Source organism: Elephas maximus, chromosome 19 (assembly GCF_024166365.1).
Source record: "Elephas maximus indicus isolate mEleMax1 chromosome 19, mEleMax1 primary haplotype, whole genome shotgun sequence".
Taxonomy (NCBI): domain Eukaryota; kingdom Metazoa; phylum Chordata; class Mammalia; order Proboscidea; family Elephantidae; genus Elephas; species Elephas maximus.
The window spans coordinates 52,384,210-52,399,955 of NC_064837.1; positions in this window are offsets into that span (position 1 = coordinate 52,384,210).

The following is a 15,746-nucleotide window of genomic DNA, read 5'->3' on the forward strand; positions in this document are numbered from 1 at the left end:
GAGGCTTCTCTCAGAGGTTGCTGTAGCCACATGTCAGCATTGACTGGATGGTTAAACTAGGTGGCCTCCCAGGCGTCCAGTCATAAGACCAGACACTAATTTGGCCGATAAATGGTTTGCTGCTGTTTGTCGCCAATAGGTGGTGCTGGTGTTCCATCTCAGCTGACCCCCAGAGCGTGACAAGCGCTGCCGTCCAGACAGAGTAGAACTGCCCCATAGGGATACAGACAGTGAGGGGAGCCCTAAAAGAGAAATCGGTCACTCCAATCTGTCAGTTTGTCATACTATGATGGCTTGTGTGTTGCTATGATGCTGGAAGCTATGTCACTGGTGTTACAAATATCAGCAGGGTCACCCATGGTGGACAGGTTTCAGAGGCATTTCCAGGCTAAGATAGACTAGAAGGAAAGGCCTGGTGATCTACTTCTGAAAATTAGCGCCCCCCCCCAAAAATTCTTTGGATAATTACATAGCTCGATATAGTGTTGGAAGGCACTCAAAATACACAGTGGCCACAACAATGGAGCATAATGACAATCGTGAAGAATGGCCCAGGACCAGGCAGTGTTTCGTTCTGTTGTACATGGGGTCACCATGAGTCAGAGGTGACTCAACAACAGTTAACAAAAATGCTGGAGGCTTGTGCACTGGACTCTTCTATCCTTCCACCTGTGTAGCCTAAGGTTGCAGCTGTGTGTTGGCAGCCACTTCATACTAAGGAACCAAGTAGAACTTGGGATCTTCTCAAACCTGCAGCTTCATTTTACATATTTAAATGGTTAAGCCAGGCCCCCCTCTTTTTACTGGTGCAACTGCTTTTAGGAACCTAATGAATGACTAACATTTGTCTCATTTCTTCCAGGCTTTGGTCCAACCTCCTGGCTTCATTTTGAATCTTGGTTTTTGTCATCGAATGTATCAGTTCTCCTTCCAAGTTCTGCTTTGTGCAGGTTTGATACCATGACTCATAAGTCATCATTTGAATGGATGATAAATGTTGAATGAGCCTGGGGCATGCTATCAGAAACCTTCCTCCAGCCTGATTCGTTCGTTGAACAAGTATTTACTGAGCACCTATTACATGCCAGGCACATTTGATTCTTTAGATATGGCTATCAGCCACCTCCAGTTTGGCTAATTGTACTTTAAATCTTGCCCTTAGTTCTTCATCTTGCCACCAGGAATCCTGAAAGATTCCGTCAGGTGCTTTGCTAAAATTAAGTACCTACATACCATGCCTCGATGTACCAATCTATCAACAAAGGAAATGAGGCTAATTGGATTAAGTACCCTTAGTGAGCCACACTGGCCACTAGTAATACCTGCCATTTTTGTAAGGGCTCAAAACCTACCTGACTACAGATCAACATTGGACATACCAATCTGAGTTTCTGGAATCTGCTTTCTCTCTCTCAAATCTGGGCAACATTTGCCTACCTTCAGTTTCCTCCCACCCTTCTTGGATTCCTGATTTCTCAATATTTACCAATAGAGGTTCTGCGATCACACTGGAAAGTTCTCAGATCTATTTAGTTGGCAACAATAGAGTTGAGCTCATGTAGCGCAGAAGGGTACTCCCTGAGTTGTATCATCTATCTTGGGCCCCAGTTACTCCATAATCATGTTTGTTACCCTCTCCACATTGAAGATTATTTAATAAAGGAGGTGGAAGAAAATGAGGAGAAAAGCAATTTTACTTTTTTTCCCCAGTCTTTTATAAACATCACATCATCTGTCTCGAGCAGTGGGCCTATCTCTTCCCTGTTATTCTGCTCTGAGGAAAAAAAGAAAAAAGGTTTCAAAGTCTGTTTTATTACATTTGCATTTTATTACAAGGCCTTGTTATTCTGGGATTCAATAATAGTAATATTAATAAAACCAACCAAACCCATTGCCGTCAACTCATCGCGACCCTATAGGATAGAATAGAGCTGCCCCATAGGGTTTCCAAGGAGTGGCTGGTGGATTCGAACTGCTCACCTTTTGGTTAGCAACTGAGTTCTTAACCACTGTGCCACCAGGACTCCAAATATTAATACTACCTAACATTTGTTGAGTATTTACTGTGTTCTAGGCACTGTGCTAAGTGTTTTATGCATATTCGTTTCAGTAAACATTCTGAAGCCTTCCTCTTATAATTTGTCCTTTAGTTTTTCTCATTCATGCCCTCTCAAAATCTGAGCTTAGCTTTGAGCTCCCTGTGCAACTTCTTTAAAAAATGACCCCTCTTTTCTTCCTTACTGGAGGATGGGTCCTGCGTCCTCTGGGTAAGGAGGAGTCCTGCCTTCCAAGACCTGCAGGAGAGATGAGTTCTCTGGATGGATGATGCAGAGTCTTGACTCAGGGTAACTGATGGCTGTGTAGGGAGAGGGAGGCCAAAATTCAAGTAAGGAAGGATACAAAAGGTGGAGAAGTAGGCTGAGCATCCAGCCCTAGGGCTGCAGTGAAAACAAAACCAAACCTACTGGCATCGAGCTGATTCCAACTCGTGGCGATCCCATGTGCTACAGAGCAGAATTGCTGCATAGGGTTTTCTTGGCTCTCATCTTTTTTGGAAGCCTATTGCCAGGCCTTTCTTCTGTGGTGCTGCTGGGTAGGTTCGAACCACCAACCTTTAGGTTAGTAGTCAAGCGCCAACCATTTGCATCACCCAGGGACCTTGAGAGTACAGTGAGGAGAGATCTAAAGGTTAAAATCTAGGGAACCAGGGCATCAGTCAGGAAGTAGAGAGGAGGAAGTCATTCAAGATGGAGGCTTTGAGCAGGATGAGCTCATCATTTCTTTTTCTCCAGTGAGGGTCAGAATTGGGTTCAGAGGAGTGACTCTCTCCCTACTTCCTCAACCTGCCATTTTTATAAGGGCTCAAAACCTGCCTGACCACAGATCAACATCAGACACACCAATCTGCAATTTTTATAATCTGCTTTCTCTCAAATCTGGGCAACATTTGCTTATTTCCAGTTTCCTCCCACCCTTCTCTGCTTCCTGATTTCTCAGTTTTTACCGGTAGAGGTTCTGCAATCAAGCAGGGTAAGACTTCTGTAAGATACTCTGCTTTTAGCAGCATGAGCCTTTCTGACATTTCCAGAGAGCCATTTCCAGAGAGCCAGTCACTGCTGTATTCACCTGTGTTCTATGATTTGCATTAAAAAAAAGAAAAGCTATAGCCTGCCCATTGTGTCGTCAGCTCTTTGAGATGAAGGACTTTTTTCAAAATTCCCTTCCAGGGCCTAGCACGAGGCAGGTAGCTCAACAAATATTTGGTGAGTTAATGAATGAAATCAAAGTACTATTCTGCTGCTCTCTGTCAGGGTGGTGTAGAGAAGAGTCCTCAAACAACATGATTTCTATTTCTTCTCCTTTTAACACCCGAAAACGTCTCCACAATGCATCCATTCTCAGACTTGAGGGTTTCCAAACAGTGTTTTACACACCAAGACTGCTCAATATACATTACTTGTTCATCTGAGTGAAGGCCCTAGAAGAGACCAGCACCCTCAAAAGAGCAAGTATTTCTCTTGTTAGTTGCTATGGAGTTGACTCCGACCCTTGGTGACCCCATTTATAACAGAACAAAACGTTGCCCAGCCTTGGACCATCTTCACGAATCGCTGGTGGGTTTGAGCCTACTGTTTTAACTCTTAGGTCAGTGCATCTCATTGAGGGTTTCCCTTGCCTTCACTGGCTCTCTACTTTACCAGACACGATGCCCTTCTCCAGTGATCAGTCCCCTTCTGATGACGCACGGAAAGTAAGCGAATCAAAATCTAGCACAATAATATTCTGTGACCTATAGGGTTTTATTTATTTATTTAATTGCTCATTAGGTGAAAGTTTACAGAACAAATTAGATTCCCATTAAATAGTCTGTGTGCATAGAGTGTTTTCATGTCCTTGGATTCATTCCCAACAACGTCAGCGTTCTCCCTATTTCCTCCCTAGGTTTCCTATTTCCTTTCATTCTGATTTTCTACCCCTTCCTGCCTTCTCATCTTTGCTTTTGGGCAAATATTGCCCTTTTGGTCTCTTAAAATTGATTGTTCTAAGAAACATGTTCCTCTTGGGTGTTATTGTTTACTTTATGGACTTGTCTATTCTTTGGCTGGAAGGTGGTCTCTGGGAGTGCCTTCAGTTCCAGGTCAGAAGGGTGTCTTAGGGTCATAGTCTCAGGGCTTCCTCCACTCTGTGTCAGACCATTAAGTCTGGTCTTTTTTGTGAATTTGATCTTTTATTCTACATTTTTCTCCCACTCTGTCCAGGACCCTCAGAGTGGTTGGTAGTGGTAGCTGGGCACCATCTAGTTCTTTTGGTCTCAGGGTCGTTTAAGCTGTGGTTCATGTGGTCCTTTAGTTCTTTGGATTAAACACTCCCTTGAGTCTTTTTTTTTTTTTTTCCACTTTCTTTTGCTCTGGACTGGAAGAGACCAATAGTTGCATCTTAGATGGCCGCTTGCAAGCTTTTAAGATCCCAGATACTACTCCCCAGAGTAGGATATAGAACACTGTCTTTAAGAACTATGTTGTGCCATTTGACATAGATGTCTAAAGTCCTTTGCCTTCAAGCCTGGGAACTTCATCCCATGAGATGTTCCGTTATACCTAAGAAGTTTCCCTGACTGTGCCACTTGTGTGATCTATTGTCTATATTAATACATAAGGAGCACCTACAGTCGTGTATTTAGAAATTTCCACCACTAAACCTATGTCTGCCGGTGGGTGTGCTCCCTTACACTCTCCCTCACCTCTTGACATATCTATCTGGCTATGTATCCATTGGGGCCCTGGTGGCACAGTGGTTAAAAGCTCTCCTGCTAACCAAAAAGTCAGCAGTTGGAATCCAACAGCTATTCCTTGGAAACTGTGTGGGACAGTTGTATTTTGTCCTGTAGGGTTACTATGAGTTGGGATCAACTCGAAGGCAACAGGTTTGGTTTTTTTTGAAAACTTAGTGGCTCCATGGTTAAGAGCTCGGCTTCTAACCAGAAGGTCAGCAGTTCAAATCCATCAGGCACTCCTTGGAAACCCCATGGAACAGTTCTACTGTGTCCTTTAGGGTCACTATGAGTTGGAATCAACTCGATGGCAACAGGTTTGGATTTTTTTGGGGTGTATCTATTTGTAAGTTATTGTTTGTTAACATTATTGTTGCAGGATTGTGTATGCTGTAGTAGTCACCATACCAAAAAAACCCATTGCCATTGAACCAATTCCAACTCATAGTGACCCTATATGACAGAATAGAGCTCCCCCATAGAGCTTCCAAGGAGTGGCTGGTGGATTTGAACTGCTGACATTTTGATTAGCAGCTGTAGCTTTCAACCACTGTGCTACCAGGGCTCCAAAATGCAACCGACGAGAATGGGATAAAAAACCAAAACTCACTGCCATCTAGTCGATTCTGACTCGTAGCGACCCTACAGGACAGAGTGGAATTGCCCCATGGGGTTTCCAAGGAGCACCTGCAGATTTGAATGGCCGGCCTTTTGGTTAGCAGCCATAACCCTTAACTACTACACCACCAGGGTTTCCGAAGGTGGGATAAGTTGTCCTTTATTCTTGCGTTCCTCTCAGTGGCCTCTCTTGCCTTGGTCACGTTGTGCTGACTTCTACCATATAGTGTATTGCCTTTTCCTTCACCAGTATTCACACGTGTCTACTGCCTATTAGGTAATTCTCCCTCTCTCCCCGTCCCATCCCTGGTAACCATCAAAGAAAAATTGTTTTTCCTGTATGTAAACTATTTGTTGTTACTTTATAATGGAGCCCTGGTAGCACAGTGCTTAAGAGCTTGGTTGCTAACCAAAAGGTTGGCAGTTTGAATCCACCAGGAAACCCTGTGGGGCAGTTCTACTCTGTCCTATAGGGTCACTATGAGTGGGAATCGACTCAATGGCAATTTTTTTTTTTCTCATACAAAATTTGTTCTTTAGCTATTGACTTATTCCACTCAGCATAATGTCCTCCAAACTCATCCATGTTGTGAGATGTTTCTTGGATTCATCATTCTTTATTGTTAGGTAGTGTTCCATTGTGTGTATGTACCACAGTTTGTTAATCCATTCATCTGTTGACGGGCACTTAGGTTGCTTCCACCTTTTTGCTATTGTGAATAATGCTCCAGTGAACATGGGTGTGCATATGGCTCTTCTTCCTTTAGGGTATATACCTAGAAGTGGGATTCCTGAATTCATATGGTATTTCTATTTGTAGCTGTTTGAGGAAGTGCCATACCATTTCCCTTAGTGGTTGTACGATTTTACATTCTGACCAGCAGTGTATAAGAGTTCCAGTTTCTCCACAACCTTGCCAACATTTGTTATTTTCTGTTTTTTTTATTATTAGTGCTGGTAATGTCTGGGTGAGAAGGTATCACATTGTGGTTTTGATTTGCAACTCTCTAATTGCTAATGATAGCTAGCATTTCTTCATATGTTTGTTAGCTCCCTGAATGTCTTCTTTGGTGAAGTGTCTGTTCATCTCCTTTACCAATATTTTAATTGGATTTTTTTTGTTGTTGTTGCTGTTGAGGTGTTGAAGTTTTCTATACATTTTAGAGATTAAACCCTTGTCATATATGTCATAGCCAAAAATTTTTCCCAGTCTGTGGATTCTCTTTTTACTGTTTTTGGAGAAGTCTTTTGTTGAGCATAAATGTTTAATTTTTAGGAGGTCCCATTTACCTAGTTCTTCTGTGTGTGCATTTTAGTTATGTTTGGTATTCTATTTATGCCATATATTAGGACCCCTAGTGTTGTCCCTAGTTTTTCCTCCATGATCTTTATAGTTTTAAGTTTTATATTTAGACCTTTGATCCATTTTGAGTTAGTTTTTGTGTATGGTGTGAGGTATGGATCCTGTTTGATTTTACTACAGATAGGTATCCAGTTTTGCCAGCACCATTTGTTGAAGAGACTGTCTCTTCCCCATTCAGTAAACTTTGGTCTTTTGTCAAGATCAGCTGTCCATAGGTGGATGGATTTACATCTGGGTTCTCAATTCTGTTTCATTGGTCTATGTATCTGTTGTTGTACCAGTACCAGTCTGTTTTGACTACCGTAGCTGTATAGTAGGTTCTGAAGTCAGGTAGTGAGTGAGGCCTCCTACTTCATTCTTCCTTTTTAGTAAATCTTTATGTATTTGAGGCCTCTTTCCCTTCCATATAAAGCTGGTAATTACCTTTACCATCTCATTGAAGAATGCTGTTGAGATTTGGACCAGAATCGCTTTATGTATTGCTTTGGGTAGTATTGACATTTTCACAATGTTAAAGCTTCCTATCCAAGAGCCTGGTATGTTTTTCCATATATGTAGGTCTCTTTTGGTTTCTCGCAGTACTGTTTTTGTTTTCTTTTTCTTTGTATAAGCCTTTCACATCCCTGGTTAGATTTATCCCTAAGTATTTATTCCTTTGGGGGCTATTGTAAATGGGACTCATAGGGTTTTATGGGCCTTTCTTCCTGGCCTATCTTAGTCTGAAAGCTCCACTGAAATCTGTCCACCATGGGTGACTCTGCTGGTATTTGAAATACCAGTGGCATAGCTTCCAGCATCATAGCAACACACGGTATGACAAACTGACAGACAGGTGGCGGATTTCTCCTCTAGGGCGCCCCAGCCTAAAGCAACATCACAAGGCTGAGCATGCAGTAGCCAGTTAATAAATACTTGTTGACTCATCGTTGTTAGTTGCTGTTGAGTCCATTCCAACTCATGGTGACCCCATGTGTGCAGAGTAGAACTGCTCCATAAGGTTTTCAGAGCTGTGACCTTTCAGAAGCAGATCGCCAGGCTTGTCTTTTGAATGTTGACTAATTAGGGAGCATAAATATGCCAGCGTGGTAAATTAGAAAGAAAGAATGCATAGAGACAAAGCTGTGGGACCTGTTTTTTTTTCATAATAGATTACAAAACACACCTACAAATGCATGAACAACAGAAGACAAGTAGGTAACTGGGACATCCTAAAAATTAAATATTTATGCTTATAAGAAAACTTTGTCAAAAGAGAATCTACAGATTGGGAAAAAATCTTTGGGAGTGAGTGAGATATCTGATAAGGGTCTAATCTCTTAAAATATATAGAAAACTTCAGCAACTCAACATCAAAAAGACTAACAACCCAATTAAAAAATGGGCAAAGGATGTGAACAAACACTTCATCAAAGAGGATATTCAAGCAGCCAACAAACACATGAAAAGATGCTTGTGATCATTAGCTATCCCAAACCCAAAAAACCCATTGCTGCTGAATCAATTCCAACTGATCGCAACCCTACAGGACCAAGTAGAACTGCCCAAAGTGTTTCCAAGGAGTGGCTGGTGGATTTGAACTGCTGACTTTTTTAGTTAGCAGCCATAGCACATAACCACTATGCCACCAGTGCTCTAACATTAGCTGTCAGAGAGATGCAAATCAAAACTACAATGAGATACCATCTTGCCCCTGCAAAAATGGCACTGATCAGAAAAACAGAAAACAGCAAATGCTGGCAAGGTTACGGGGAGATTGGAACCATGCTTCACTGCTGGTGAGACTGTAAATTTGTTCAACCACTATGGAAAACGGTATGGCGCTTCCTCAAAAAGTAGAAATAGAAATACCCTGTGATCCAATGGAAGCTCCACAGACACATCCAAACTCCTTGAGGGACCAAATTACTGGGCTAAGGGCTGTGGGGACCATGGTCTCGGGGAACATCTAGCTCAGCTGACATAACAGTTTATAAAGAAAATGTTGTACCTTCTGCTTTGGTGAGTAGCATCTGGAGTCTTAAAAGCTTTTGAGTGGCCATCTAAGATTCTCCACTGTTCTCACCCTGTCTGGAGCAAGAGAGAATGAAGAAAACCAAAGACATAAGGGAAAGATTAGTCCAAAGGACTAATGGACCACAGCTACCACAGCCTCCATGAGACTGAGTTCAGCACAACTAGGTGATGCCTGGCTACCACCACCGACTGCTCTGACAGGGATCACAAATACAGGGTTCCAGACAGAGCTGGAGAAAAATGTAGAACAAAATTCTAACTCACAAAAAAAAAAAAAAGGGGCCAGATTTACTTCTGACAGAGACTGGAGAAACTCCAAGAATATGGTCCCCGGACACTCTTATAGCTCAGTAATGAAGCCACTCCTGAGGTTCACCGTTCGGTCAAAGATTAGTCAGGCCCATAAAACAAAATGAGACTAAATGGGACACCCCACCAAGGGAAAGGATGAAAAGGCAGGAGGGTACGGGAAAGTTGGTAATGGGGAGCCCAAGGTCAAGCAGGGGATAGTGTTGACCTGTTGTGGGGTTGGCAGCCAATGTCACAAAATAGTATGTGTATAAATTGTTTAATGAGAAACTAGCTTGCTCTGTAAACCGCCTAAAGTACAATTAAAAAAAAAAAAAGAAATACCCCATGATTCAGCAATCCCACTCCAAGGTATGTACCATAAAGAACTAAAATTACTGACATGAACAGACATATGCACACCTATGTTCACTGCAGCATTATTCACGATAGCAAAAATACGTAAACAACTGCCCATGAACAGATGAATGGATAAACAAACTGAGGTACATACAGACAATGGAATACTATGCAGCTATAAAGAATAATGATGAGTTCTCAAAATACATAACATGGATGAATCTGGAGGTCATTATGCTGAGTGAAATGAGTCAATCACAAAAGGACAAATACTGTATGATCTCACTATTTTAAAAAGACCAGAATAGGTATACATACAGAAAGCAATATTCTTTGGTGGTTACCAGGAACGGGAGGGAGAAGAAGGAGGAATCACTTTCTAGGTAGTAGACACTTATTAGTTTTGGTGATGGGTAAGGCAATACTGAATAAGGGTGAAGTCAGCACAACTTGACCAAGGTAAAATGATGACACTAAGAGGTACACAAGAATATGGAATGATTTTGGTAAATGCCACAACATACACAATTTTGCAACAACAGTAATAACCAAAAATATGTGTGTTGTTACATAGGTAGATATGAATGCTTATATATGTACAGGTAAGCACATATGAGTACACAGGTATGCATGTATAGGTGTTTCTGTAGGCAAATGTATACACCCTATCCTCACTTATCAACATAGTTAAGTTCCAAAAACCAGGTTATGTGAAATTTGGTGTTACACAAAAATGGAGGATGACCACATCAGGTCACTAAATGGAGAATGACTACATCATTACATAACTGCCAAACTACATCCTTACATAACTGCCAAGTGACATCATTTATAGCTCCCAAACCACTGAGAATCATGGCCTAGACAAGTTGATGTATAACCTTAACCATCACAGCCAGTGTTACTCTTGCCTCAGACCCCGGTGTTCATTGCTGCCAGAGGTACGTAGTGAATGTGCAAAATAGTCAGTAGGTATTTATTATTGTCATAAATATGAAATTTTGGATAATGATATAGTTGATAAATGAGAAGAAGGTGTATACATGTTTGTGCTGCATATACATGTATAAAATAAAACACATAGGGGACACAGTTACGGATACTTCCTAGACATACCCAAACACCTCATGGGACTGGGTTACTGGGTTTGAGGGCTTAGGACCATAGTCTTGCGGGGAGGGGTAGCAATTTGGTCAATTGGCATAGCATAGCTCATAAAGATAATGTTCTACATCCTAGTTTGGTGAGTACTGTCTGGGGTCTTAAAAGCTTGTGAGTGGCCATCTAAAATACAACTATTGGTCTCTACGCGTCTGGAGCAAAAGAAAAAGAAGAAAACCAAGGACTCAAAGAAGAAACTAGCCTACATGACTAATAGTCTACACGAACCATGCCTTACCCACCTTGAGACAGGACCTAGATGGTGCCCAACTACAACCACTAACCACTCAGACCAGGAACACAATAGATGGTCCCAGATAGAATAGAAGAAAAATGTAGAACAAAACTCAAATTCCTAAAAAAGACCAGACTTAATGGACCAGTAGAGACTAGAGGAACACTCAAGACTGTCGCCCTGGGATACCCTCTAGGCTTGGAACTCAAACCACTCCCAGTGGTCACCTCTCAGCCAAAAGACAGAGTGGTTCATAAAATAAATAATATCACCCGTGAGTACTGTACTCCTCTAAACAATCATCTAAATGAGACCTAATGGTCAACATTTACCCTCGACCGAAGATGAGAAGGTAAGGGGGGACAAGGAAGCTATTTAATGGAAACAGAACAACCAGAATGGAAATAATGAGAATGCTGACATATTGTGAAAAGTGTAACCAATGTCACTGAATGATATGTATGTTGTTGTTAGGTGCCGTCAAGTCGGTTCCGACTCATAGCGACCCTATGCAGAACAGAACGAAACGCTGCCCTGTCCTGAGCCATCCCCACAATCGTTGTTATGCTTGAGCTCATTGTTGCAGCCACTGTGTCAATCCACCTTGTTGAGGGTCTTCCTCTTTTCCATCCACGCCATTAAGGTTGACTCTGCTTTGAGGCGGCAGCTCTTCCCCAGTCATCTTTCCAGTGCCTTCCAACCTGGGGGGCTCATCTTCCAGCACTATATCAGACAATGTTCCGCGCTATTCATAAGGTTTTCACTGGCTAATGCTTTCCAAAAGTAGACTGCTGGGTCCTTCTTCCTAGTCTGTCTTAGTCTGGAAGCTCAGCTGAAACCTGTCCTCCATGGGTGACCCTGCTGGTATCTGAATACTGGTGGCATAGCTTCCAGCATCACAGCAACACGCAAGCCCCCACAGTACGACAAACTGACAGATATGTGGGGGGAATGATATGTATATAGACTGTTAAATGAAAACCTAATTTGCTATGTAAATTTTCTGCAAAAACAGTAAAATATTAAAAAAAAAGTGCTGTATTATAATTAATCAAATAACCAAGTTATGTAGAACACTAGACTCTACCTCTGAGTGCTCTGTGTATGGAGAGAGGAAGTGTTGGCTAGCTAGGCAGGTCTGCCTTCTAATTAGGCTTCAATTAGTTTGGAATAATAAAGCAGTTATTTTCTAGTCTTGGAACAAACTCCCAGGAGATTTAAGTTGGGTGACCCTATGTACAACAGAACGAACACTGTCAGGTCCCGTGCCATCCTCATGATCCTTGTTATGCTTGAGCCCATTGTTGCAGCCACTGTGTCAATCCATTTCATTGAGGGTCTTCTCTATTTTGCTGACCCTCTGCAAAGAAGATTGGCGCAGGAATAAATGCACAGTGAATCACTTCCAAATGAATACTTCGTATACAGATAATGGAAATGTTAACCATCAATGTAAACCTAATTGGGTTGCTTTGTTTTGTACTAACGACATCTAAACCCGAGCTCGGGGATCTGGATGGCCAATTAATGGAACATAGCTTAGCAAATTATAGGTTTCAAATTTCAGAAAAATTGGTGAGTACAGACAACTTTCATATCTTCTCCTCAACAGGGTAGATCAGCTAGGCCTCTAAGTTCTGGCTGATGAAGGCTTGCTGCTGAGACAGGTACTGAAGAGTAAAAAATAATGACCTCAATTACCTTGCCATATTTGAGGCACTTAAAAAACTTACCCCCAACAATCCTCTCTAAGCAGGTCAATTTTTCTGTTTTAATGTGCTGACAGGTCCAGGAGGGTAGGCTGTCTAGGGATATTTGCTCTCCCAGCTGGAGTGTAGGGCTTGTCTTCTAAGGGTCAGGGAGAGAACCAAACCACAAATCCTGAAAAACCCAGCAGATTTTTGCTGCTTCTTCACCGCTGTGCTTCTCCTCTTTCTTCTGTGTCAGGAGAGACAGTGAGCTGTGAGCACGGCATTTGCTGTCAAAGGGCCTGTTAGGGGTTGAATTGTCTCCTCCCGAAAGATATGTGGAAGCCCTAACCCCCAGGACCTGTGAATGTGACCTCATGAGTTAAGTTAACATGAGGTCATGCTGGAGTAGGGTGGGTTCTAATCCAATCTGAGTGATGTTTTTATAACAGAGAAGAGACACAGAGAAACAGAGAGGAAAGATGTATGGGAAGATGCAGCTACACGCTAAGGAACGCCTGGTCTACTCCAAGTCAGGGGAGACAACAAAAGATCTCCCTCTAGAGTCTTCCAAGAGAATATGGCCCTGCAACTTGCTGTATTTGGACTGCTGGACTCCAGAACTGTGAAAAAATAAATTTCTGGTGCTTTGTTACGGAAACTCATAGAGGGCCTGAGCTGGAATCCTGCCTGGCTCTGCTACCAACTAGTTGCGTGACCCCAGCTTTCTGAGGCCCAGTGTCTCCATCTATAAAATGGGCATAATAATATTGGCCCTGACCATTCAGAAGGTTGCTGGAGAGGGATGGTGTCTACATGACTGCCCTGAGCTTTAAAAGACTTGACCAAGCTGCTTCAGTTGCCCACGGTCATAACCGTAATACTGATGATCAAGGGCACTGAGGACAGGCCCCAGGAGCCCTGTGTTGATGCGAGGCTGCCCTGCAGATGGCACTGTGGCCAGGAAAATGCTACCAGCAGCACAAGCGGAGGCAGTGACTAGCCCTGAGAGTGTTTGGCAATAGGTGTGTCCAGCATGGATTACTACTTCGTGTTCATCCTGGGTGTGTGTCTCCCACAAAATGTCTCCTACTGTCACATTTGGTATCTCATAGGGCCAGTTACCTGCTAAACCAATGACCTTCTATTTCTCCTTTTCTGCTTTCCCCCGTGGATGGAGCAGGGCAGTGGGTCTTGCCTTCCTCCCCTGCACAGGCCTACTCTGCCTAGCCGTGCCTACTTACAGGCAGGTTCGGCCCATCTCCCCCAAACTAAACCACCCAACCCCCGTTTGGCTCTTTACGAACCACTGTAGCAGGCAGTGTGTCTGGAGCCCCCTAATCCCTCTGGAGCATCTTGGCATTTAACACAGTCCGGTGATTCCTCTGGGTTCCCAGACCTGTGCTGGAGGCTGCCAACTCCATTCTTGGAAACACCCTTGTTCTGCTCTTGCTTCTCTTCCAAGATGAAAGCTGGGCAATCGAAGAAAGGAGCTAAGCCAAGGCTAAAAGAGGGGAGGCTCCAGGACCCCAGCGTGGGGCTCAGAAGACAAAGCCCTACTTTTATGCCCTAGACGAAGAGTGGACCTTGGCTCCAACACATTCACGTCTGAGCTCCCCTATTCAGTATCTGAGTGAGCCTGGGCTTGGTAAGGAAAGCACTAAGCTTTCCTTTCCTGCCTACAAAAAGAAGAGAATGATAACTGCCTTAGAAGATACGGTTGTTGTCATTAGCTGCTGTTGAGTTGGCCCCAGAGTCATGGAGACCCGATGCACAAGGGAATGAAACACTGCCCAGTCCTGTGCCATCCCCATGATCAGTTGGGGATCAGTCCATTGTGATCCATAGGGTTTTCACTGGCTGATTTTCTGATGTAGATTGCCAGGCCTTTCTTCCTAGTCGATCTTAGTCTGGAAGTGCCACTGAAACCTGTTCAGCATCATAGCGACACTCAAGCCTCCACTGACAATGGTAGCTACACGTGAGGTGCACTGACTGGGAATTGGACCCAGGTCCCCTGCAGGGAAGGTGAGAATTCTACTGCTGAACCATCACTGCCCTCATAGAGGATGCAGTGTTGAAGATTAAATGAGAGGAGGCATGCAATATGCTTGGTGCAGTACCGGGCACACCGTAATATTCAAAGAGTGGCGATTTTGCCTAAATAAAGAAGTGATGGGGTGGGGATGTCAGACCAGAGAGGAGATGAGGACAGCTAGTGAGGGAGGGACATGGGGGAAAGGGACAATGGATTCTGGAGAGAAGAGCTTCTTGATGACCCTCGAAGTCACTGTGGGCATCCACCCTTACTTTGCTGACCCCTGGGGTGGCCATGCCGGCAGGGATCTGGGCAACGGCCAAAGTGAGCTAACAATCTGGCCAGCTGTTTCTGCAACAAAAGTAAATGCTGTCAGAGGCTTTGGGAGCTGGGTTCCTTCCATCAACTAGCAGTGGTGGCCTCGGAGGGCTTCCCCCTCCACCCTTCATCAGTGGTTTTCGACCAGCAAACTGCAGTGGCCGGTGGGTGTGAATCCTGTCTCTCCCAAGCCAGTGTAGAGGCCAAGGGTCAGAGGCTACTGAACAAGTCTGAGGGAGCTGGGGCTGTCCCTCCCTCCTAGTCAGTGATCCTGTCCCACACCATCAGCTTCTCCACAGGTGTCAGCTGGTACTGTTGTCATCTATGTGGCCAAACTGTGTGTAGAACCTGAGTCTTGGCTGTCTCTGTGTGCCTAGTGGCTGGTTGCCCCAACATCTCTCTTCTCTTTCTTTTTAAAATCATTCTCTTTCCTCTTCTCTTCTTAGCACATTATTCATTCGACAAACATGTACGAAGTACCTGTCATGTACCAGGCCCTGGGGGGAGGTGTTGGGGACACAGAGATGGAACATAAAAGGAGCCCTGTAGGGACCTCTGTCAGGCCCACAGCTCATCAGAGCAGTGTTTGTGCTTGGTCCTCACTGCTGCTGTTTCCACTGTCACTAAAGTGGAGCCAGCCTAAAGAAACCCAGGCCCTGAAGACTGAAGCCAGCCCACCCCCAGGGAGACAGGGTTGCCATCGCCATTGGTTTCCAGGGACAGCTGGGTGATTCTGGGGGAGGGGGTCCTCCTTCCCCGGGTGGGGGCGCAGGGTGAGAGTCTGGCTTGTTGTGAATGGGGCGGCAGCTGACAGCACGGCTGTCAAATCCAGTGTCCCTCATCCAAGGACAGTGCACCTCTGCCCTGCTGAAGACAGAGCTGTCACTCACAGG